At 39.9% G+C, this 27,319-nt stretch overlaps 1 protein-coding gene and 1 long non-coding RNA gene across 5 annotated transcripts in view; one reads left to right on the top strand and one right to left on the bottom strand.

The window, feature by feature from the left end:
* NCKAP5 (NCK associated protein 5) overlaps positions 1–27,319 on the top strand; it is a 627,572-nt gene that overhangs the window by 85,019 nt on the left and 515,234 nt on the right. The gene's annotated exons all lie outside the window — the stretch shown is intronic.
* On the bottom strand, positions 10,187–27,250 carry LOC308479627. The gene is made up of 3 exons (XR_013987763.1): positions 26,906–27,250; positions 24,438–24,592; positions 10,187–10,244 (listed from the first exon to the last, which is right to left on the bottom strand). It is a non-coding gene; the product is annotated as an uncharacterized lncRNA (long non-coding RNA).

The following is a 27,319-nucleotide window of genomic DNA, read 5'->3' as shown; positions in this document are numbered from 1 at the left end:
GAAGATTCCCTGGATCATTTCCTGTACTATTTAATTCAACATGATGTGATTTTCTCTCTCCAGTGGATTCAGTGTCTCAGTAAGGCAATAAGACACAAACAAACCATACCTTGCGAAAATGCTTTGTGATTATTTGGCAAGGCATCTGCAGTATATGAGGGACTGCTATTAATAATAAAAGTATGTTGCTGAAAATAGAGCTGCAAGCTATAAGGGGAGGGGAAACCCAAAGGAATTACTGGGCCTTATTGCACCATATTTGGCTCTTCCAGCAAAGTAGTCGAATGTGCCAAATATGAGTAATTTTTAAACAAAGAAATCTATGCATGGATTCTGGATTCCAAAGGGGGAAACTAAGAAAATTGAAGTTGGCAATGAATGCACATTTGTACAACTAATGGATTCTTTTCTTGTTTCTGGCCTCTCAGTTCCTAAAGCTTCTGAGAGGCAGCAGAGGGGTGTTTTCAGCAGGCTGCCTTAGTGACTGGCCTCTTTTAGCATTAGGCTTATTAACAGGCCTCCACCTCTCAGATATTTCAGGGCATATATGGGTTTTCAGTAGCTGTCTTTCTAAAGGAAATGTGGGGAAACTGTATGATACTTCAAATGTGTCCCTGGGAATTTGGTACCACACAGTAGAGAACCCTTGGCCGCTATCTTAGGAATAGGAAGAAAGAGTAAGTGGCCATTTACTCTTTCTTGCCATGGGATGAGAGAGAACAGATGAGCACTCTGCCTTACAATTCTAATAGCCAATATCTATGGCTTTAAAGGAACTATTTATTTTCATAGTGGATTTTGGTCCACCAAGGAAAATAGATGAAGCTCACTTTTGGAATGCATTTTATCAGGTTTCCGGAGCTACTTTCTTCCTATTCAGCAGTAGAGATAGATTTGCATATGGCTGTGGATGAACCTGGACAAAGCTTTGTGTTTGCATGTTCCCCTCTTCTCTTCAAGCATGACTGGATGGAGTTTAGTTTAACTTTAAAAAAATAATAATCACAGTTTAACATTATGTCTGGACTAGATACTGTATCTTGGGTTTAAAACAAACCCTGGTATGTTTCAGAACAAGCAGACTTCAAACGCCCAGGGTTATGAAACTGGTTTGTTAAACTAACCATTGCTTGTTGGAAATCAGGGTCCCTAATTTGAATGGAATGCTAAATCATGATTGTGTGAAAGTGAACGAAAATGCTATCAAAGGGAATTTAGGAGTACATGAGTCTGATACTTATTTGCTCAGGGTTGTTTGGGCTCAGCCACAAAGGAGTAAACCACCGTTTAGCATTGCGTGCAAACATGGCCAGAGAATTCAAGCCTGGAGATTGTGAAACTAGTCTCTCTAACACTTGGAGACTATGCAGATTTAAATGGTATCTAAAGAATAATCCTGAAAAGAGTTAGGTGGGAATAAACAGCTAACCAAATCTCACATAAAGGGGCCTGTACTGGAACTAGGCTCTTGTTTGTGAATTTACAGTCAAAAGATTCTTCTTTTTTTGCAATCCATTCTTGTTCTGCATCTTTTTAAGACTGATGAGCATAGCATTGTGTTGTTTTTTAAAACATTTGGAAGCAGTATAATCTTCTATCTCTGTACTGCCCCCTTATTTAGATTAAAATCTTTAAAGAGCATTTGATATGGTGACCTTTGGTTTACAAAATAGAGACTTTAGCAAGGAATGCTGATTGCACATTGGCTGCTGCTCTTTGGACCAGACTAAGGCTATCAAGATAAAAATGTTAGGACACAAAATCCTACAGAAATCTTAGGAGCAGGCAGAGCTGGTTCCAAACTCTATTTTTTTTCTTAAAGGAATGGAAGGAAAACAATATATTCTGAAACAGTCACCCTGTGGCCAACATCCCACCACATATAACTTCTAGGCTTGCTATTTTCATACTTCTTTTTACATCGATTTGCATCATAGCTTACTTTGAGAATGATCACTGTTTCTATTTATTAATTCTTGCTTTGTGCTCCTAAACTGTTCAAAGAAACTGAAATCATGCATGCGCTAAGCACCTTGAAAGAGATTATTAATAATAGAAGCAGAACGCGTTTAAATTCAGATTATTATTTTTTTTAAAGTCAAACGGGATAGGAAAAGAAGGCAAAGAAGCATATTTCGTTATTCTAGCAAGGCAGACTGAATTAACACAAATAAACAACTTTGTAAGATAAATGGACTCGTTCCTTTGGAACTTTCTTCACATATTGACCGTTGAGATTATGGCTCCTATCACATGATTAGAAACATGTTGTGCATTTTCTTTTTAATCTCTGAAGAGCCAAGATCACAACCCAAGCCCTGCTTGTGACATAGCATTGCTTGTGCAAGTAGTCTACTTGCATAAGTGGTGTAATTTACAGATAATTCAATATCTAAACTAAACTTTGCCAGCCTGGTGCCCTTCAGATGTTTTGGACTACAGCCCCAACAAGCCGCCTCCGAGCTTCATGTTGGCAAATGTTAATCTAAATTTGCTATTAGGCTGTTCTCTCTCTTTCACCAGTAAACAGGGTGGTGTGGCTGATTCTCATGTGACAAAATCACACTGGAGATGTGCTGCCTGATGGGACAGCGATGAGCCAAGCAGCTGTGGGCGAAAAGGTACGCTTCAGGTGTCAACTGCAAACAATTAAATCCCCTCCCCACAACCAGCATAGAGCAAAATGCCACCACTGTTTTAGATCTCATCCAATGCACTCTGCTTTTGCTTGTGTCATGGTTGTGTGTCCAATCTGTCTGCCTGGTAACAAGTAGGTGCACAGCTGAAAAAAGACCTCCCCCTAGTAGTCACCACCCATCTGAAGCATAGCTGTCAACGTTTCCCTTTTTTTTAAGGGAAATTCCCTTATTCCAAATAGGATTCCTCGCAAGAAAAGGGAAAAGTTGTCAGCTATGATCTGAAGGACCTTAGTAGAATCTTAACATCAGGCAGGTACATATGGAAGTAGGCTCTCTGAGGTAAAAGCATCAGAAAATAGCCAAGCTGTTCAACCAGATTGCTATGGGAAGCCTATCATATCTTAAGGCTAGGTAGAAATTTTACAGTTAAAACAAGTATCTTGAACTGGATTTAGAAATGAACTGGTAGCCACTTGGAGAACTGGTGAAATATGTTCCCAGTAGACTGCCTTGGTTAGAATCCTAGTAACCTCTTATTGAATCAGCTTCAGTTTCCAAATTGTATTCAAGGTAGGCACTATGCACAACACATTATAGTAGTCTAAATGGAAGGGTCCAGAGCATGGATCACAATAGTGTAGCTGTTCATAATTACAGTAATTATTTCTATATTATTATTATAGTAATTATTTCTATACTTGCATATATACATATACATTAGAATATGGAAATTTTATTCAAATCAGTATCCTACTCTCACCTCTTTTTTGATGATGCATTTTCTCTTTTTTGGCGACATGTAAGTGGCCATGCTTGGATTTCTGTCACGTTCTAATTTCATTCATCATCTCAGAAGTGCTTGGTGTCCTTCAGTTTAGGTGCAGATGGGGGAAGAAGGTCACAAATTTCAACAGGGAAAGTTTTCCCTTTCCCAAAAGAAACAGCAATTCCATAGTGTTCCAGAAATATTTGTTAGAGTAATACAAAATGTGAGAGTTGAAAGCATTCCATTACAGTAATAATGATATTAAAGAATTGGCTACTAGTCTCATGATTCATGAAACAATAATCAAAAGAAAAGTTTGTTTCAGTAACAAAAACTTGCTAGAAAGAAAGAAACTGGAATTCTATGAACAAAATAAATTCTGTTCTTCTCAGATAACGTGAAAACTGATGTCACTTCTAATTCTCTTGAGGGAAAAATGGCTACAGTTAGAAGTACATCAATGCAGCCATTTATTACCCAGACCAGTCTATAAAAAGACATTGTGTACAAGTTTTCACTTTCCATGCCAGAAATGCATTCCTGGAACATAACTGCAGTCTTTTTTTATTTAGTAATTTAGATAATAGTTTCTCCATGAACTTTCATAACATTTATTTACTACCCTAAAGGATTCAGTCGAGTGCTTGTGGAATCCTTTAGCATCTAGCATTTTCATTATATTATATAGGTTCATGAACCTTATGTGGAAAATAATCTTAGTAGGCAGATTTACATGAATTTACAAGCTTTACGGAGAAGCACAGAGGAGAGAAGTATGTAGGATTATATCAAGGGGAAATGTGCTGGCTGGAACAATTGTGGGAACATGAGGAAGGGGAGGCAAAGGATGCAAACAATTATGAAATCTAGTGGTGTTCATCCACCAGCAGAATGGACTTTCCTCTGGTGGTTTGGGGTTATGATTATGCTTCCAGAGCAGATTTTGGGCAGAGGGTTCCAGGGGGAGGAAAGGAATGGAAAAGAGCAGAAGTTCACTTGCATGATACTAGATGTTGCGTGTTGAGTTATTGGGTCAAGTAGGACTCTAGCATTTTGCCTGCATATTATTATCAATTTTAAAATCGGGAAAGGTTGGGAAATGAAGCTTCTCACATGCCAAATGAATTAAGTTCTTTATTTTGCATTTTATTTAACAACCTCTAGGTACCTGTGAGAAACAATTAAAATGTCGTCTGACATCTTCCCTAACTACTCCTGTATATAATAGCTTATATATCTTATATATCCACAAATCCTTTTCTATCTGAATGAAAGATGTTCAGACTATTAGGGCTCCTTACCCAATTTTATTTTTAAAAATCCCATTGTTAGTTCTGGAAAGCAATTAAAAACAAACAAGCAAACAAAAAACCTTCGACCTCCCAGAGCCCTTTTACTTTCTTAATTAAAAAAAACCCTCCCCAGTTACTTTAATTTTCAATTTTAGCTCTATGTCACTAGTTTCTTACTTTGCTTTGTTTTGTGTTCAACACAGATAATTAATCCATAGATAAGTATCCATGATTTCTTTAATGATATAGCTAAATTATATAGTTTTCAGGCACAGTACCACACCCACACCTGGAAGTTGCTTGTATTTACATGTTTGTATCTTCAACATTTTATTTTAAATATCAGATACTGTACTTCATTAATTTATTTAATCTTCTGTAAAGTAGATTAAAATTAATGTTTAAGAAGCTGGTTTCTCATAGAGGCCTTGTGTATTTTCAAAATCAACATGATATGATTAGTATTTATTTAGGCTGCTTTTCTGAGCGAATGCCCATCTAAAGCGGCTTGCAGGCAAAACAGATAAAAAACAGTACAGAGTTTAGAACCATACACAAATTTACTTTTAACACACAACTCAACAGTTGAACAGTGGTACCTCGGTTTAAGAACAGTCCGGTTTAAGAATGATTTGGTTTATAAACTCGGCAAAACCGGAAATAGTGTCTTGGTTTGAGAACTTTACCTCAGTCTAAGAATGGAATCCGAACGCACCGACGGTGGTAGGCTGCATTAGGGAAAGCGCACCTTGGTTTAAGAACGGACTTCTGGAACAGATTAAGTTTGTAAACCGAGGTACCACTGTATCAAGTATCAGGTATCAAACTTTCTTTCGGTCACAGACCAGCATAAGATAAAACATGAATAAACTGAACACATAAGACTTAAATCAGGCAAGGAATGAAAAACTAGTAATTAGTAAGGGACAAACAGTTAAAAGCTACTATAAGGGAGGGCGCGTGAAGGAGCAGAGACCTTGCATTTGGGGCCTAGTTTGTGGCGCAAACCATCCTTTGGTAGCACAGAATCTAGCAACTGAGTATGTAACATATGGGTTTTCATCTTGAAGTAGCAGGAAGGTATAAAGTTGTTCTGTGCAACCTGGGAATTTATGTAATATTGGCAAGTTGAACCTAGCTGGTATATCTGTATAGTATTGGCAGTGAAAAAAGACACGTTCTGTTATTTCCAGTTGCCCAGAGCCACATGGGCCTTTCCTCTCCTCATATGGTATCTTCCTAAAGTTGCCTTCTTGGATGGCTAAAGGGAGGGCCTGGCAACGTACCAGAGTGAAAGCCCTTTGCTGTTTTGGAATTTCAAGGTTCATCATATATGGCATCTGGGAGGTGAAGTGTCTTCTGGTTTCACTGATTAAAAATGTCAGGGACCTGGCTAGATCTTCTTGGCATTTTGTATCTTCTACACCCTGTTTGATGGTTTTTGGGGCTTGTTAAAACCCAAGTCAAGTAGGCTCTGCGGGGTGAAGCCTAGAGTTGTTATTATGTTTATCACTGCACATTTCCATGTTGTTCAGAAATAATAATTAAGGGAGGAAGGCCACGCAGGAGGAGAGAGAGTCTCAGCCAGTAATTTAGTGTGGTGATCCTTACAAACCCAGTTTCAAGACGTATGGCAGCATTGGAGATGTGTTTAAGCACTTGCAGGGCTGATCTTAAGAACTTAGATTGTACCAGTTCTAATGGTGTGCAGTTGGCAAAGGGGCCTAATTGGGCACCATATACAAGTTGTGCAATGAATTTGGCCTCAAAAAGTTTGAGGGCTGCAGGTATATATTGTCCGCCTTTAGTCCTGAGGTACCTGAGTATTGCATTTATGCATCCCTGGGCATTCCCTGCAACATAATCCCCATGGGCTTTTCTACTTCCTGAAGAGTGAAGGGTTATACCCAAATATTTGAAGCGGGTGACCTGCTCAATCTTATGGCCATTGATGTACCATGAGCAAGGTTTGGGCCTTTTGGCAATGATTTTGGTTTTCTGATAATTTAGTTTGCTCTCCTTGCAGTATACTGCTAATGTTTTCATGGCTCTTTTAAGGCCTATAGGAGTTCTTGAGAGGATTGCTGCGTCATCTGCGTAAAGCAGCACAGGGATAGATATGCTTTCCTGCTAGTTTTGGAGGCTGTAAGTTCATGTTGTAGAAGAGAGGTACCATATCATTTATATAGAAATTGAATAAAAATGGGGCCAATATACACCCTTGATTGATGCCTTTTTTGGTTTGGACTGCGCCCCATTGGCCAGATTGAACCCAACATCGAGGGACCTACCAATCGGGTGTTATGGCTGACCAATCTTACCCACCCACAACACAGGAGGTCAGTCTCCAGGCCACCCACAACACTTGCCCTCTTTTAGGGAGGACACATTGCTGTAGGGTAACCATAGCGAAGGACTATTCACCTTACCAACCTAAGGCATGGTACACCAGGAGAGCCAGTGGAGCAGATCTGAAACTGCAGATTGAATGGTAAGAGTGCACATATATTCCAATTAATAGCTTTGGCCCAAACCATTTAGTGCTTTAAAGGAAAACCAGCAGTCTAAATTGCGCCTGGAAACACACTGGCAGCCAGTGCAGCATATATATTTGCATATGAACGAGGCCATACATACACTGTCTTCTAACTGTATTTACTCTTACTCCTTACTGCCCAAATACATTCCTTCCTTCCTTCCTTCCTTCCTTCCCTTCATTTCCTCTGCTGCTAAAAATGTAGATTACGTTCCATAGGACAGAGATAAATTTATTTATTTAGAATGCAAGGGTTCAATCCAATCCAAATATCTTTATTGTACTAGCTATTGGCCACGACATGCAAGGTTTTGGAATCATTCCCACAAAGTCTGTCAAATCAGAACAGGGAAACTCTTTGCTGAGATTCACGTCAGAAAATGGGGTTATTTGTATACTGTATTAAAAACGTATGTGCTGCAGAGAAGCTGACTGTGCCATGTTATTACAGTGAAAAAGATGTCCCGCAATATATTCAGCATACTTCAGTATCACCATAAATAAGAAACAATATTTGTGGTGACCATCAAGCGATTAAAAGAAAATAAAAGAATGGATTTGAGTACTGTAGTTAACATTAGATTCAATCGGATAGTTGCAGGAAGTTCTGATTTTCTCTCCCCAAATTAATGCTTGCTGGCTATGAGTAATATTATCAATAATTCATCACCCGAGTTCATTTCGATATGATCTGTTGATGCACACCACCAGAGCACATGGCAGTAATATGAGCATTTAGGTGATTTACAGATCTACAAAATAGCAAATAATCAGAAATTTCTTCAAGTGACAGCCTGCAAGGGCTTTTGAACATCTGAAATGAGGATGTGCAGCGAGATCAGTATATTATAAATCACGTTTGTCTTTTTTTAGTACTCTTTGGTGGTCCCAGGGTAGAAGTGCATGCACTTAGACCATCTACTTCCAACACTGTTTCCAGTGCCTAAGTGACAGATTGTGTTTTATATAATGGTGCTCTTTCTATATCCTTATTAACTCTTTAGTCCCTCAAGGCATTTTACATTCACTGGTGTACATCATGGATACAGGCACTATGTGCAAATATTTATTTATTTATTTATTTATTTATTTCAGTGTCTGTTAATCCTGATTGTTGTGGTCTTGAATATGAATCATTTAATAAAGCTTGAATATGAATCATTTAATAAAGCAAACCCTGCAATGGCAACCCATTCTATTGCTTTGTAATAGTAATGCATCTTCATTTCTTTATATGCTGCACTTCCTACATATAGCAGTCTCTCCAAATCTGTCCTGTCTGTCCACTCTAGGCTGCTCCGTAGAGTCCCTAAGTACATGGAGAGGGGTTACGTGCATGTGATTGTTGCTATGAGGTGGGCAAAACCTCTAGATAGGCCCAATTTGTCTGCAGACAAATTCCTCCCTGGCCCTGAATACGGCAACCAGTTAATTCCACAGCAAGGTTGTGCTAGAGCACTGCCTGCTTACCTGCAGGCAGGGCCAAAAGATATAGGGTGGGATGTCCGTTGCCGACTAACTGCTCACTCACAGCACTACCGGAATATTGTGCTATGGGGGCAGGTCTAAGTGAAGACTAGCTCCCCTAAGACCACCTCCAGAACCACACCCACTGGAATGGCCACAATTGGCCAATTTGAAGTGCAGTTTTTGTCAGGACAACTCAGAAGACCCTGTGACTGGCCAAGGCTGTTAGTGCCACCATTGGTCACTTGGGTTAGGACTTCTGCCCACCTGGTTCCCCAATGAATTTATATAGAGTGTTTGTATTGCTACTGCTGTGGTTTTAGGCTTTTTTTTTAGTTTAAGTTTTATTGTACTGAATGTGTGGCTACTCTGTAAATTTCTGTGGGTATTCTGCGATAGAAAAGTAATATGATAAATACTGTACTAAACATAATAATTTAAATGGAGGTGAGAGCATCCTGTAGAGGTGATTTCACCTGGTACTAGTTTAGAACCTTTTTTTATAAAGTGTTATGCAGTGCAATGCTATACATGGTTACTTGGAGCTATCTCCCACTCAATTCAATGGGGCTTTTTATCTAGCAAGTATGCTTAGCACGGTGCTAGCCATTCCTTGAGAATGGCACTCTGTGTATTATGTAGGCATTTCTTCATATAGTTGTACAAAAAGGGGGTAACTCAGATAATAATTTTGTTTATGGTTTTGCCTTGGAGGGGAAAAAACCAGGGTCCTTGTGTATTCTGCAATGTGTCATGACTAAAACGTTTGTCTACCTTTTGCTAGAGGTGGAGAGTGTTTTTGTCTGAGACACAGCTGCATGATATGGATTAGCCCTAAACAGGACCCAACTTGTATTTGTGGTCTCTGGTCTTGCTTAAGAACACTTCTGCAAATATTTCACACAGGAGGCTTTATTTTACTAGGGCATGGATTCCTTGGCCAGAACTGATGTAGCCTAATCATTATATCTTCCACACACGAAAGGACTTCTGCAATGTCTTGAAACCTGATGAGGAACTTGTGGTAAAAGCCAAGAATGTTGCATCCACAGGTGGGCATTCTATAAGAAGAATCTCAAATTGCCATCATGAATTTATATATGCAATGGTGAACACATTGTTCAATTTGATCAGAAACTTTTTTATGTTCTTGACATGTGTGGAGAACGTGCCTTGTGCTTTCATAGTATGCTTTTCCTTAAGTAAACTTTTTTATCAGCTGGCTAGGCAAGAGATATGCCTTTCTGAGGACATCTAGGGACATGAATGTGGTCTGTAACTGAACTAGTAAGCTATAGAAAAAGCCGGTCGATCACATAGAGTTATAGACTGAATTCTCTAAAGCAGCAACTGTGTGGATTCAAAATTCAAGACTACAAATCAAACAGACTTATTTCTTGACAGTACAAGATAATTGAGAGGCCTTAGATTAGGTATGCCCCAGGATGTGTATGATAACATATGAGCCTTTCTGGATCAGGCCAATGGCCTATCTAGTCCAACATCCTGTTCTCACAGTGGCTGACCAGATGTCTGTGGGAAACCTGAAAGATAGACAGGAGCATTATTATTATTATTATTATTATTATTATTATTATTAACCACCCTGTACCCCAAGGTCTTAGGGTGGTTCACAGAATAAAATCAAAATATAAAACCACAAAAAGCGTAATAAAAATAAAAACAACAACCACCCAATAACCCCCACCCCCCCAAACCCCCACATTTTAAAAGGGCATAGGATGTTAATCAAATCAAACAAAGGCCTAGTTAAAAAAGAACATTTTCACATGGTATAATAAAGGCGAACTTCCCTGGGGAGAGCATTCCACAGATGGGGAGCCACTGCAGAGAAGGCCCATTCTCATGTTGCCACCCTCCGGACCTCTTGAGGAGGAGGCACATGAAGAAGGGCCTCAGAAGATGATCTCAGGGTCTGGGTAGGCCCATATGGAAAGAGGCAGTCCGTGAGGTATTGTGATCCTCAGACATTTAAGGCTTTATAGGTCAAAACCAGCACTTTGAATTGGGCCTGGAAACTAATTGGTGGCCAGTGCAGTCGGACCAGGATCAGTGCAATATGCTCATACTGTTTTGCTCTGGTGAACAACCTGGCAGCTGAATTCTGCACTAGCTGAAGTTTCTGAACTGTCTTCAGAGGCAGCCTTATGTATAACACATTGCAGTAATCTAACCTTGAGGTTACCAGAGCATAGACAACAGTAGATAGGCTATCCTTGTCCCGATAGGGGCGTAGCTGGGCCACCAGCCGAAGCTGATGGAAGGCACTCCAGGCCACCAGAGCCTTGAGTGACAGCAAAGGATCCAGAAGTACCCCCAAGCTACAGACCTGCTCGTTCAGAGGAAGTGTAACCCCATCAAGAGTAGGCAATCTCCTACCCATCTGTCTAGGGAACCACCCACTAACAGTGCCTCAGTCTTATTGGGATTGAGTTTCAGTTTGTTGGTTCTCATCCAGTCCATTACTGAGGCAAGAAACTGGTCCAGCACTTCCACTGCCTGACCTGCAGATGCAAAGGAGAAACAGAGCTGCATGTCATCAGCATACTGCTGACAACGTACTCCAAACTTCTGGATAACCCCACCCAGCGGTTTCATGTAGATGAACCCCACATTGAAGGTTTCATGGGCCTGAAAAGAACTCCCCAAGCAACACCCTTTGGGAACAACCATCTAAGTAGGACTGGAACCACTGCAAAGTGGTGCCACCCACCTCTAGTTCGGAAAGTCGCTCCAGAAGGATACCATGGCCAATGGTATTGAAAGCCACTGAGAGGTTGAGGATAATTAATAGGGACATGTTTCCCTTCTCTCTCTCTCGACAGAGATCATCATACAGATAGACCAAAGCAGTTTCTATGCCAAAACCAGGCATAACAGCATTCTCCCCACTTGCAGTTCCCAGCATGATTCCTCTGACAGTGGAGGTAAAACACAGCCTTCATGGTTGGTAGCCACTGGTGAGCAATACAAGGTTTGTTATTTCAGTGCCTTTGTCTTGAGTAAATCTCCAAGGGCAGAGGTTGCTTTCCACAGTAACATATACTAAAAATGTATAGGAGCAAATAGTAAATCAGAAGTGACAATGTCACTGTGCTCAGAGTTTCTTTACTCCCACAAATGTCAGTCATGGAATGAAAATGATGACTGTCAGGGGCAATGGCATAATGATGGCATCTAACAGTAAGGCAGAGTTAAACAAATCAAGGCTTACTGGGAATGAGCAAGCATGCTGCTCACATCATGTCTGTCTCCTCCATTTGCTGTGCTGGGAAGAAACAAACCAAAGTTTTTGGGAGGAAACAATCCTTAGTGCTTTTGTGTGAACCAGTCCTCATGAATTCTTTCTCTCCAAACAAGCCATGAGGATAAGCCAAGAACAGACCATGTTTCATGATGCATGCTGGTGCCAAGTCCCTTTTCTGAAAAGTCTTCCAGTAGGTCTTTGAGGTGCCAGAACAGCACCACTATCAGAAATTATTCTGCTGGTGTATCTCTGGGTCTCATCTGCATTACTTAACCACTGTGTGTGAATTTGATAAGCTATTTTAAGGGTGTTAAGGAGACCTAATCTACCCTGTTATATTAAAATTTCAGCATGTGCGTTTGCGTGAACACACACACACACACACACACACACACACACACACACTTCATCATAGCCAGAGTTCCCTTCACTTCCTTTTCAATCATCCACTTACTGTGCAAAATCACTTTCCAGCTGCTTATACCCCTTGACAGTTGGGTGTGTGAAAGTACATCTGTCAGAGCATTGTATATTCAAAGGTTGGCTCATCTGATAACAGTTCGTATTACTAGATATGTCAGCTTCTATTGTGTACCCACAGCTATTTATTAGGCCTATGTAAAATGTATTTCCACCACCTCCCCCAAATCCAAGTAAGTGCTGTTGTCTTTTTAAGTTTATCCTTTTTGACAGATAAAAGCTGAACAAGGATGTCTACACCTAAAATAAGGTTGTTATTGCCTCAAGGGAAATACTGGATGCATGAGAACGTTTTTGCTAATTGTAGAATAGAGAGGCCCTTTATTTTGGCAGGGAAAAGTTGCAGGCTGCTTATGGCACATGCATATACTTGCAATGCAATTACATTTAGGGTTTGATCTAGCATCGCTAGTGTATGGTGTCTATATTTCCCCCTTAATATATTTCTTTGGTGTTCTGTGTAATACGTGCTAGATAGAAGGAATTAGCTTAATACAAACAGTTCTTAGTAACCAGATACAGCATTGGAGTCAACCCACATTTGAAATAAATCCAAACATTGCTTTTTGTATAATTACCATGTCAAGAACTTTAGATTATTTAAAATGGCAATCTTTCACCTCACCAATCATAAATCATGATAGAGGACTTTACTGTGTATCTTGCTATCTATTATTTGTCAAATGAGTCTCAAATCGTTCAGTGTATGTGCTCTTTACATTTTTTTATTTATTAATTAAAAGTCCCCTTCATACCAGTATTTAAAATGTAGTGATGCAATTATAAATTTTAGATATTGTACCTTTTGGGATTTGAGGGGATTTTTGACATATCAAAATTATTTTATTAGATGAAATGCTTCTATTTCATTAGAAGAATTAATTAATTAGATGGGGTCTTCTAACAGTCTAGTATTAGATAGCTGTATTTCAGGGCAAGCACCAAGTTTGAAGGTTGCCTCTCAGTGGTGTCTGGTGTCCATTAGGCCTGGTAGGTTGGGAGATTGGAAGACTGATGGTAGGAGGACCCAAAGTGAATGATAGGCAGAGCCAACTAATCCTAGTTTTATCTCGGACTAAGGAGAAAGCTGACAGACAATACCACTCCATTGACAAATAGAATGTAAGAGTTGTTGTTTATTTATATCCCGCCCTTCTTCCCTAAGGAGCCCACAGGGGCAGACACAGTAATGAAAAACATTTTTTAAAATCTAAAGTTTTAAAACTTTCTAAACATAGTTAAAACATTATCTCACCCAGCAAAAAATACTGATCCGTTCTCTGTAGTAGATTTCTGCTTATGGCTAGTATGGCAGCAGCCTAGTGAGTATTAACTACTCAGTGTGTACTTTCAAATTACCTTGATGATGTAAATTGGGTTTTGAACCCAATTTCAAAATGAAAACGTATGGCTACCTGTATTTTACCACAATTACGCAATGTAACAATGATCTGTTTTTGAATAATGACATGTTTTTGTGCATGGAAGCACCAACAATCAGCTGTTTGTCGGCACTTGCAAAGTGCTATGCATGGGGCTTTGCAAGTGCCACCAATTAGGCGGCTGGCGGTGCCTGTGACTCTGCCTGTCAGCCCATCCATCTCTTTACCTGACCCACAGGTAGGACAGGTAGGCATGGCTTGGCCCAAACAGCCTCACAGCTCAAATGGGGATGCCTAAATAGGCAATGGGAACATTCTAAGACAAAGATGGATGGGGGGCCTGTGGTCCTTTAGATGTTGTTGGACTACAGCTTGCATCACTGCTCGCCCATTGACCATGTTGACAGATGCTGAAAGGAGTCTAACAACATCTGAAAGGTCGCAGGTTCTCCATCTCTGTTCTAAGTGAAAAGCGCTTTAGACTAAATTTAGAATGCTCCCCCAACCCCCAAATTAGGAAGATCTTGAAAATACATCATTTTAAAAACAGCTTCTCATTGCAAAAAAATAAAAATTAATTCCACCTTGAGAATGCAAAGGTATGTAGGCATCATTCACCCGAAGGGTAAGTCAAGTTTATGCTAATGCACAGTTTTTTTATGTTAGGCTACCTAAAATAGAGGCACCTGCTTAATGCATGAGTGACTCACATCCTCCATATTTTGCTTAGTTGGTGCTACATTTTAAAGAGACAGTTATATTCATATTAGGTCATTAAATGAACTAATTACCATCACATTTTCTGGCTGCTGTACTTTTATTTTGAAACCCTTTGGGTGGCAGTCTGGTTTTATCTCTTTAAAGCAGAAATAAGTATTTGGGCATTTATATATCCTCAGGTTCCATAACAGACGTGACAAAGTTTATTTGTTTGTATAGCTAGATACCATTTATATATATAAATCCATATCTCTTGGCAACTAGATTCATGAGATATACCCCCAGGATACAAATAAAAGCCTTAGCTTTCTTGTGTCTAGCTGCAGCTAATTCACTTCTAGTACAAAAATATCCTGGGAATTAATAATTCATATCATAGGTACTCTGAAATTATATCATTGTGAAGCAGAGTCTCTCCACTGGCTGTCCCTACCATTATTGCTGCATGCATCATGGTCCAAGAGATAATGAAAAGACTACATAATGGTTAGAATCTTCATAACATTAGCTTTTGAGCCAGTGCTCAAATTAGTAGCACTTGCCAATATGCTATTTCTCACTCTGTTTTGCCCTAGGTCTCTTTGGCCATGGCATTCGCTCTTTTTTCATTTACGAAAAAACTATAAACCTTTCTGTAGAGAGATCATAACATTAGGGTGCAGGTTTTGACTCCATATCCAGTCAGATCTTATATAAGAAAATCTTAATTTGGCTATATACAGTAAGAGTTTTTATTTCCAAACAACAACTTTTTCATACTTCCAGCATAATGAGAAGCAAGTCTCCAAAATAAGAATCATTTAAACAGCTCTCTCTTTTTAAAATCTCTAACTGCACCCATATAGGAAATCACATTTAAAATTTCAGGAAGTTTTTGAATCAATTTGTAAAAGTGGCATGGAAAAGATAGGGCTGCTTCTTAGAGAAAGAAAAGGCCAGTCAACAGGTCTGTAGTGTACATTCAGGAGCAGACCACAGTGGTTTCTAAGGCAGCTCCTTGGATTGTGGATCCAATAATTTTAGGGGTTTCCCTGGTCATGTACAAGAAATTGGATGCAACATTTCCAGTGCACTCACTTGAAAGCTAGCTAAACCATGGTTTGGATGTTAAGTGGAGTTGCCTTGTAATAGAGAAGGCCACATGCATTTCTTTCAGGAGTGGTTTAGAAGATAAACCATGCTGAAGTCCATAGCCTGATTTGCTTTATTTAGGAAGAAGTAAGAAGGATTTCCTCCCCAAATGAGAATTGTCTGCTTTTATGTTCGTATTTGTTGTTTTGGTTTTTTGCCTTCCTAGCTAATAAATGGATTTGACAACTTGCTTAATAGACATCTGGATTGTTTGTTTAGCCTATTTTTTGAATCATTAAAGAAATTTCAGCATGAGGAAACTTGTTGACTCTTGTTTGCTGCAAGGTAATTTATTTCTTCTTCTTGTGCACTGTTTTGTCACTGAGGCTAAAGCTACAGAAGCAGGAGCTTTACAGTATTCATATGTGTAAGATTCAGTTTTGGGCAAGAAGGTTGGTCTAGATTTATAGGGGACCTAATACTGGGCTAGGAACTGTTTTAATATATGATCTTCTATGTGAAATGAGTACATTATCTCCAGATATAATGAGTCTTCCACTGCAGAAGATGAGACACAAGAGGATGAGCAAACCAATAGTTCTGAGAGTTGATGAAATTGACCTGAGGCTTGCAGAGTAAGTACACAGCATTTCAAAATTGAGCTTAGCCAGAGGGATTACACACAGAAATGAGGAAATGGAAGCAGGTCTCCCTGTCTCTTAATGATAGCTTTCAGAGGAGACTACAAGCAGGGAGTGTACATCAGAAGAATGTGTCAGAGAATAACAAATATTGGCAAATGATCAAATATATTATGTTAGAGTGATCACAGGAAGATGAAGAGTCCAACTAGTGCAGCATTCTGTTTCAAAGAATGCACAGCTAGATCCAAAAATACAGTATGAAGGCTACAGCCCTCCCAATTCTCCCCACCCCCCACCAGCAGCTGGTGTTTATATAGGTATATTGTCTTTGACCATGGAAGTTCCATTTAGTCATAATGACTAATAGTGAATCATTACATTGTTCTTTGAATGAAATATATTGATATATTACTAGGTTTGAATAATGGAAGGAAAAGCCTCTAATATTATTGCAGCAGAACGGTTTAAGAAAGACAGGGTTGATATCATCCTTTTCTCCTCTTTGCTCCCTGCCCCCACCTACTCTTTCAGGTTGTATGTGATTGTTCCGTATATTGTTAACAATATTATCATGCATTACACCCACATCCACACACACCCCACACCAAGCTCTTAAAATACACTGCTTTATGCAAGTTAACATGAATAGATGTAAGGGTTTGCCTTTAAACTCTGCGGAGCAATCCACACCTACAGCCAACTGCAACATTTTGCACTCTGTTCCCAGAATCTGAAAAGGTACCCCTGTCGTTCATCAACTCTCCTCACATCCCACCCACACCCTCACTTTAAATATATACCTTAGGCAAGCTTAGGTGGTAAACTGACCCCTTTAAGCTCACCTAATATGTAGGGGGGAAAGAATAGCTTGAACAGCTGAGAGCGAGAGTCCTGCTAATTTAGAAAAAAATATATTGTGACTAATATAACAAAGACTTTGCTGCTTGTTTTGAATTGAAGGTTTCTTTTGATGCTTCTAATCTCACTGAAGTCTTTATCACATGGTTTGAAACTGTACCTCTGAGCTCAGATTTTCAAGAAAAGTTGCAAAGGCATTTGGTAGATAAGTAGTACTCTGTGCTATGAATTTTATTTATATCAGCCTACAAAGGGTTTCTCCTTTGTAAAGTTCAGGGAGAAATGTTCACAGGCTCCAGAAGAGAAAACAATCTGGACAAAAGAACATAAAAAGATGCATCTTCTTTTCTCTACCGGTGGGCAAAAAAGAAATATTGTGCCTTTGCAAAAATGTAACAGAAGATGTTGTCTCTTATTCTATGCTACCTTTATCTAAGCCACTGCACCAATTATCTACTTAACATAGACCCAGGTGTGCTTTCCCTATGTGATGAAGGTTTTTGAGCTGGAAGTTGTAGAACAGCAATTTAACACATGCTTAGATCAGGCATAGGCAAACTCGGCTCTCCATATGTTTTTTGGACTACAATTTCCATCATCCCTAGCTAACAGGACCAGTGGTCAGGGATGATGGGAGTTGTAGTCCAAAAACATCTGGAGGGCTGAGTTTGCCTGTGCCTGGCATAGATACTACTACTGACCAGGTCTTTATGTGGTAGCGGTAATGAAGCTAAGAGTTTTAATTAAGGATAGTTTTAGAATCCGCTTCTGAGTCAGATCCTGCCTAAATGTTACAGGTCTAAATTCCAGCATAATTTCTAGAACTGGGTGTGCATGCATTGGATATGGAGGGTTCATGGAACCTGTGTGCCAGCTCACCCCTGGCCAAGCATGGCTGCGCTGCACATCTGCCTGCTTGTGCAGGGAGGAGCCCATCTGGCCGATGCATGCCTTGGCAGGCAGATCCCGCCTCCCCCCCCCCCATGCTGACCAGATGGCCAATCAACAAGGAGGCTGGGGATACGACGGCGAGACCAGGCTGGGCTCTGGGGCTCAAAGACCACCAGGGGCAGACAGGGCAGGATGGGGATCCTTTTATGGAGACTCTTGGTTCATGCCCCCTAAAAATTGTGCTCCTGGGGCTACGCCACCCTACTCCCCCAAACACTGTGCCCCTGGTTGTTCCAACACATGTTAGACCCCATTGGTCCCTGAATTTCCCTGAAGAACCAGAATGGTCTGAAACACATTGGATCAACAAGACTTTTTCTTCTCTGCCACTTTTTTGTTTGTTTGTTTCCAGTTATGTTTTGAGGTGTTCCCATATTTGTTGGACCTACTATAGGCTTTGATACCCTGAATATGGTTTGGTAATTTGTGCGAAATGTAGCAGGCTTCACTGGATACCTCTAAAGTGCTTATTAAGACCAATGGGTCTTAGGATAAAATTGCCGACAGTAAAGTAGAGAAGAAATAGAGTTCTATCATAAATAGGGGTGACTGATTAGGATTTTGCTTTTAAACTTAAAAAAAAAAGTCAAAGGAATCCTGAGACTTGGAAAATAAGAGAACTCTTCTTCCAAAAGGAAAAGGGCAGAGGTAGAAAATGTCACCATCTCTATTTCCTTGGTTAAATCTAGGCAAAATCCTGCCCCTTTCCTTATTGTTTACTGATGTGATGCACGTTGCCAGATCTCTCACAGCCTGCTGCATATCACCTCATCTGTTCTGTATATGCAGAAGGGTACCAGAGATAAAACTGTCAGAATAAAATAAATTCCTCATTTTCTATAAGCTGTTCTGATTGTTGTCTCTTTCGATAGCAGAAGCGCTGTAAAGTTTATTTGTGATGGACAAAGATACTGAGATAATTTCTTTTGGGAAAAGAACACCTTTTTTTTTGCATGTGTCACAAGTAATATAGTTGGTGGCTTGGATCCCGTGTGCAAACAGGATCTGGAGTTGCCTTTGACACATTCCCCTGTCAGTGAGGAGCCTCCCCAACTGAGAACAACTCTGATGCTGAGCTGGTCCTAATTCCATCTCTGTCTCAATGGAGACACCAGTGCTGGGACTAACAAGCATCATGGACCCAATTTACTCAAAGGAGTGCCTGTTTGTTTGCCCAGTGTTGAGACTGTAGCTGCTTGCCATGCATATAGCTGTGGTGGCTCTGCTCTTCAAAGCAAGCAGCAGGTGGCATGTTCAGGTTGGATGAAGGTTTTAGTTCATCTGCATTTCAGCTCTCATGTACCTGCTGATTTCTGAAGCCTGTAACTTGCCTTATGCACCAATCTTATCTAAAAATTGAAGCCTTTGGCAGAACTAGAGTTCTTCATCCAATGGGAAGAGCCAGGATTTATTTATAGAAGGATTTCTGCACTGCCACATCATGAGATACTAAGGTGGTATATGCTGTTAAAACATAAAACACAATCTTTTTAAAAAATTAGGAATACAGATAATTAAGGTGACTGGCCAATCGAAATTTTAAAAGCTGCAAAGGCCTCTTGGAACAAACAAAAAAAGTATTCAAGTGATACCTGAAAGTCAAAAGCAAGCATGTCTGGTGAATCTCTGCTGGAAGAGTGTTCCACTACATGGGTCTGGCAATACTATGTAAATGCTCACAATTCTGGTTAAGGTCAGTTGGGCCTCTGTAACACAGGCAACAACTAAACAGCACTCCTCTGGATGAAATGGAATGATGTGTGGGCAGTCCAACATAAATCCACCACTAATGCAATATTATTACAGCAACAGTGACATGTCCCAGAATATACTCACAGACAGACACACACAACATACCAGTTTAGCCAGAAAAGACTCGGGGATATCATTTCCTGGTGAGAATCATGGGGGTTGTAGTTTTGTCTTCCTCCTGAACTGAATTGGGAAGCAGACACTCCCCCAGCAACTAAAAATCCCATAATATTTGACAGGAAATGTTTCTTAATATACTCAGACCATCATTTCTAGCAAAAGTTTCTCCTGGGTTTAGAAAGCTGTGCCCACCATTAATTTTGTCTCTTCCATTTGCAAATATAGGTACTGCTTTTTGATTTCCTTGAGAAGGTGGAGGGGTAGGGGAGGCAATTTAGCAATAGGAATTTCTAGTTTATTGAAAGCCCTATACCCTTAAAAAGTTTGAAACCTAATCATCTATAGGCTACTGGGTTTCTAGAAAGATGACAACATTAACTTCCTTTTCACATGCATTACTGGTTTGTCCTGTTTGGTCTATTAGTAGTACTGAAAATAATATTTACCAGACTTCTCAAGGTTATGTTCTCATATGAGACAATAGGAATGTCTGTTCCTACTATCTGCCATGTTTAGACTTAATTTGGTTTTGCCACCACTTGTTGTGGATATGGAGGAAGGTATGGTTGGTAGAAGCACCCCAGAGAAGTAAATGTTTACTTATTCATATGCATAGCTGGAAGCCTAAGCATTTGTGCTTTTATTTTGATTTGTGGATTAAATGCTTAAACTCTGGGACAGCCTGGATATATCTTTGTCTTATCTATCCCACACCAGCCCTTTCTTTTCTCAGTTTTGTTGTTAACCCTTGGCAATTTCTTGCTTCCTTTCTGCTTATACTTATGTTCACAACACAAGCCAGTATTGCATGAATCCTCAGGTCTAGAGGGTTTAGGGCCTTAGAAAGTGGCAGTTTTGCCAGGGTGACCAACCTCAAACCTTTACTCCAGAGCATGACTCTCCTAAGTGTGTGGGCCAGCCTAGGTGGTCATTGTAACAGTACACTGGTACCTCGGGTTACAGACACTTCAGGTTACAGACTCCGCTAACCCAGAATAATACCTCGGGTTAAGAACTTTGCTTCAGCATGAGAACAGAAATTGCACGGCAGCGGGAGACCCCATTAGCTAAAGTGGTACCTCAGGTTAAGAACAGTTTCAGGTTAAGAACGGACCTCCCAAACGAATTAGGTTCTTAACCCAAGGTACCAGAGGTTCACCCAAGGATGAACATGCCTGAGGACGCTCCTTCCTGTCCAGCACCCCAGCAGTACCACTACCATTGTTCTGGAGGGTTGGGGAATCAGTAAAAGTTGCTCTCCTTCTGCTGTCAATCAGCAGGCTCCCTCTGCTGGATCAACATTCCCATCTGATTAAAAGAAGTCTTTCTATCCAGAGAAGGCAAACTCTGGCTGTAGCCCTGTGTTTAGTGGCATAGGAAGGGGGGGTAGAGGGGGCGGGCTGCCCCGGGCGCCACTCTGGGAAGGGTGACAAGATGGCCCCTGCCTCCCCCCAGCTGTAGAGTGGCCGAGGGCACCTGCAGTCCGTATGGGTGTTGCTCTCGTGCGGCGTCTGTACGACCGCTGCACGCAAGCGGCATCCTGTACGGACTGCGCATGTGCAGCATTCTGTACAGAGTGCGCACACGTGGGATGCTGCACATGCGCAGTCCATATGGGCTGGGCCGTCTCAGGTGCCGGAGAGGGTTCCTCCGCCACTGCCTGTGTTACTGAGTTATGTTGAACAATCTCTCAAGTAACTAACCTTGTTAAATTCACTGCTGTAAAATATTTACCAATGCTAATGTGCAACATGCTTTAAATATTCCTAAATTATGTTTGATCACTTAAAGCAATTCACTAAAATTTGGTGCCAGAATGTGAAATTACATAAACCTAAGAGATGATTCACACAAACAGCTTTAAATAGTGCTTAATTTTTCTAAATATCTGTGAGGTAGAGATTGGTATTGTAAATTAGTCAACACACATTTTAACATAGGGCAAAAATACATGAGCCAGGCTTCAAAATTCAGTTCAACCTTACCTGTGTTTTAGACTATGGTTGAAGGTAAAATATGTCTATGTCTTTGCTGCAGTCCTGGAAGATGGAATTTCTTATTACTTCTAATACAAATGATTCCCAGATGATTCTAGTAAAAGTTATACAAGAACAGACCCACTCTTGAAAGATGAGAGAAAGACCATCTGAGACATGCAGTATTTTTGAACATATGATTCCACAAGAAATATATCCCTGTAGGAGCAGAAAGTTAGTGATTTGTTTTGGGCTGAATGTGGCATATTCATTCGTCATACATTCTTGAATCGGAGCAATACTGAAAATATAGGAACAAATATGCAGTTGTGTGTTTTAAATGTGTTCTTTATGGTTTCATGAGTGTAAGTATTATGTGAAAATATGCATCTGGCATCTTTTGTTTTGGAGGAATAAGCACTTTTCTTAACGTACGAAAGCAAATATATTTTAATATATATATATGTATATATTCTGTATTTACTAGGCTTTTGCATTTTATCTAATGAGATGCATCATGAACCTAACTGACTTCAGACTCACTAAAAAAAATTGCAGCAGAAAGTCAAATTTCAAATTGCAGCAGAAAGTCAAACATAACCCCTTTATGTATTTGGGGTTCTAGTTGGTTCTAAACATATGTGAAAGTATTTCCATAACATGGACCACTTCCTTGTCAATGTGGCTTTTTTTACTACAGCAAAGGGGTTAATTTCTTTGTGATGCTTCATCCCCTTCTCCCCAAATACTTAATGTATTATTTCTAATTCAGAATTGGAAAAACTGCATTTGGATCAGTTATACTGTAGTCAAATTAAATTTAAACACTGCATTCCATGGCATTAGGATTGCAACTGCTCCCAAACATGGTGATAACTCAATCTTAGCAACATGGCTGTTTTTCCAGATTTTGATTTCGGAGAAAGTGTGACGAGTTTGTGAAATCACACAAAGACATTAATGTTCTTCACAGGCCCCATGATACCCACCTTGCAAAAAGGTGACATGCTAATGCAGTCATATGAATTAGTAGGGACTACTGTATTCAGTGGGCTACCTTCCAGATACATTTGGCGAACCATAGCATGGCCACTGTGACTCATGTATTAGTGACCTCAAGGTTGGATTACTATAATGTGCTCTGTGTGGGTCTTTGATTATGATTAATGTTGGATAAAACCCATTGATATTCTCTTTGGACACAGCTTTGACAGCAAAGCATTGCATCGATAGAAATGAAGTTCTGTGATAGGTCAGACATTGTTATTAGAACAACCAAAATTCTTCCTTTCCAAGCAAAGGAGTCTATAGAGCAATAATCTTTCAGTTCAGTGAAGCACTTGGCTCTGACTACTGGATTGGAAGCTAAAGTAGTGGTATAACTGGAAATCTATTTATACCTATAAGATAACTTACCACTTTTATGGCACTTTGCTTTTAGAAAGTGTTGAATGGACATCATTAAGAACCAAGGCAGTCACACACCAAGGGAACTTAAGTTTGAGGCATACAAGGACAGATATACAATACTAGCACAATTGCAGAGAAACAGTGATGATTCTAGAAAATAAGGAGCACACTGCTAACAATGCAATCCTAGCCATATCTGTTCAGAAGCGGTTCAGTAGGTTTTATTTAGGGTGGCAACCTTGTTTATTTAAATATGTAGGATGGACTTAAATCTAGGTAGGCATGTGTAGGACAATACTATCACTGGGACACAGTGTGATGGGCTAGTACCATTTTTTATGACTTTCGGAGGATGAAAATTTTTAATGTGATCAGAAACTGAGGCAGACCCAGTGATATGTATATGTCCATAGATCATAAAAGTCCAGAGGTAACAGGGCTGCTGCAACAACCTGTGTTGTGTTGGACCATGAAGGAGTGACAAGCTGAAGCATTCCTTTCATTCCTTCTCTTGCAGGTCTGATTTTATAGAATCATTTATTTGTAGAGTTTGGAGGGGACCCTGAGGGTCATCTAATCCAACCCCCTGTGCATGGCCAGCACGGTTTGAACGGAGGCTAAGTGCTCCTAACAAAGGAGGATCTGTAAACTAGAGAAAAGCTGATGTCTGAAACATTTCAGAGTTTAAGTCCTCCTTAATTCTGTTGAGTCTGATAACTGCATTTTTTTAATAAAAAGAAATACATGGTTGGTATTTCTCAATGCTGGAGTCCTCCCATGTTTGTGTCATCAATAGAGAATAGCTATTAGTATACACAGTAGCACTTCCTTCACCTTGCCCTTTCAGTGATCCAGGTCATCACTTGAAAAGTTTAGCTTTTGGGAAATAAGTGCAGATGTTTTGTAACTTCAGCTCAAGGCCTTTCTTTGAGGTGACACTCATGGGGACAAGGAAGTGGAACACACACTTAGGGAGATGCTAATTTCCCTCCTCCGAGCAATGCAGTTTCCTTGAAGACTAGAAGCTGTTATTCTCGTTTCACACATAAAGACTAGTCTCAGGTCCCAATCTCAGGAGTGAAAGGTCAGTAATTTCTTGTCTTACCAGCTCACCCACCACAAGCTGAATGGCTCTCTTTGTCAGTTACAGCCTGATCCTCAACCTTTTTATTCAGAAGAAAGCCTCACTGATTTCATTAAGACTTACATGGGCGTATAAATATTATTAGGACTCCAGTCTCAAATTTTTGAGATTTAAATCTGAGAGAGACACAGAAAGAGACTTTATATAATCACCTTTAAAAAAATAGGCATGAACTTATTTTACTGGTGGTTATTTATTTATTTATTTATTTATTTATTTATTTATCAAGTTAGATATAAGATATTAGTCCTACAAAACACTTAAGCATGTTTGATGAACCTATTAAAATTTTTGCAAAGTTTTTCTTACACTCTAAGACTTAGCAGACTCTATTAAACTTCAAACCATTCCTAGCATCTGTGCTGGTTTTGTGTGTGCATCTATATAACATTTATATATAAAAAGTCATACTAGAAGTATGCAGCTTTTAAAAAGTATGGTAAATGCAGCATTTAATATATGTTTTTCTCACTAGACCTCATGTCCTTTTTATTCCTTTCATTTTTCAGACTGGCAAAGGATATGATTCTTATGGAAACTTGGCTTCATGATCCTAAGGAAAGCATAGTTTAGATAATCACAAGTATTTACATATGTATAAGTGAAATACCGACTAAGCTCTCAGATTGTGCTTCGGGGTAGACAGTGGTGCCTCCCCACCCCTCTCAGTTCCTCTTTTCTTTTTTTGACAGCCAGTTAATAAAGACTCAACAATAAGCAGCTGCTTGTGATGTCATTTGGGACTTTGTCCACAGAGCTTGTATTTACAAGCACAGAGCAGCAGAAAAGCTAACTGGCAGCAAACTTCATGCCTGTAGTTACAGTAGGACTTTCAGCGGTGCTCTTGATGAACTTGAGAGCTAACTCAGTACTGCTCCTCACCACAGATTTTTAAGGCTTGGTAAATAAACACAGCATCCACTCGAGCAATTTCTAGACTGCTGAAAACTTTCGTATGGTTTGGATTTCTCTAGTACGGGAGCATGTTTTAACTGAACAACAACAAGTAAGGTTGGCTGTTCTTACTGCTGTTATTTCCCTGTTCTAGAATTCTATCAGATTAGCACAGCTTTCTTTCTTTAAATGTTGCTGTATTTATTATGTTTCAGCTTCACTACCAAGGTTTGCTTTTAATTATAATAGGAGCAAGTGTGCTGCTGTTAGGCAGGATTACAGCAAGGCTTTTCAATATGCTTTATGCATTTGCTCATAAAATGGGAATGTTTGATGAGCGAGAATTCAATTCTAACTTTTTTGTTTGCATTTTTATGATGATATTAAGCTGCCCCTTTTTCAAGTTCCATCCGCTTACAGTTTTAAGTCTAATATCATTGTAGATATTTTGTCATCAGCTAAACGAAGAACTTGAAAATTCCCACCCACCCCTTGTGGCTTCTGTGTTAATGCTCAGTTTATGTTAGAATTAGCATTTCAAAATTGTATTGCCGGCTTCGACATAACAGACTAACTGGATCTATCTTGATCCATAGTACAGGTTTTGAAAAGTTAGAAATTTGAAAGTTCAGACGCTGCAAAATGTTTAACAGCTTGAAGCTGTTTTAGTAGAAGTCCTTTATGCTAAGAGTGACAGTTTTGGAATTGGCTGGTTTTTACTGAGAACAGAATGGGATGGAGCACAACCATGGAATCATTAATCACAGTAGTCTCTGGCAGCAGAAGGAAACATGGGTTTGTAACTCTATTTCAGAGAAGAGCAACCTGTGGCCCTCCCATATGTTGTTGGACTCCAACTCTCATGAGCCCCAGCCCGCTCCAACATCTGGAGGGCCACAGGTTCCCCATCCTTGCTTAGAATTTAAGAATGCTTGGCCTACATTCATCAACGAATATACAAACAAAGGTGCATAAACTATTTATCATGTAATAAAAGGGACAGTGTGAATCTGCCATTCCTTGCTCTCTTACAGGGCAAGTCTTACAGGAGAATCCTATGCAGTCTGGCATGCAATTACCGTATTTTTTGCTCTATAACTCACTTTTTCCCTCCTAAAAAGTAAGGGGAAATGTGTGTGCGTCTTATGGAGCGAATGCAGGCTGCGCAGCTATCCCAGAAGCCAGAACAGCAAGAGGGATCGCTGCTTTCGCTGCGCAGCGATCCCTCTTGCTGTTCTGGCTTCTGGGATTCAGAATATTTTTTTCTTGTTTTCCTCCTCCAAAAACTGGGTGCGTCTTGTGGTCTGGTGCGTCTTATAGAGCGAAAAATATGGTAATTCCCAATGCATTCAGTAAGGCTTACTCCTCAATAAATCAAATAATTATGTTCTTAGGATCCAGTCCTATGCACACTTACGTGGAATGAAGTCTCACTGAACACATTCTAAATAAACATGCACAGGTTTGTACTGTTCATCTGTAAAGCCACCATTAGAGTCTGGCTGTCATGAAACTTCTATAGTCAATAAACCTACATTGCCTTCTGGTTCCTTCTCATGCTGTTCACTCTCATAGCAACTGTGATGCAATAGCAGTTGCTGACAGATATAAGAAGAGGTGGTCTGGATTTCCATGCATGCCTCATGGTCTTCAAATACTTTCTCCACAACCCTCCCTTAGAAATAAAAAATTAAATAAATATCAAATTATTATGTTTGAGAATGCCTTTAGCTTCACTGTTCTATTTTCAAAATAGTAACATCCATTTGGAACAATTTGTTCACATATTTTCCATTCCATTACCCATCTTTTATCCCTAAAGAATACTGGGTTTGGAGGCTATATTTAAGGAGAGTTAGGTGGTGTACAGGTATGGGTGTGGTGTACCCTCAAGCCTCAGTAAAGCTGAAGTTTCCTTAACCTAGGCCCAGCCAACTCATCTGTGATGC

This window comes from Podarcis pityusensis (genome assembly GCF_964106645.2).
Source record: "Podarcis pityusensis genome assembly, chromosome: 1".
NCBI lineage: Eukaryota > Metazoa > Chordata > Lepidosauria > Squamata > Lacertidae > Podarcis > Podarcis pityusensis.
The sequence above is the reverse complement of the archived record's forward strand: the minus strand, read 5'-3'. Positions and strand labels throughout refer to the sequence as shown.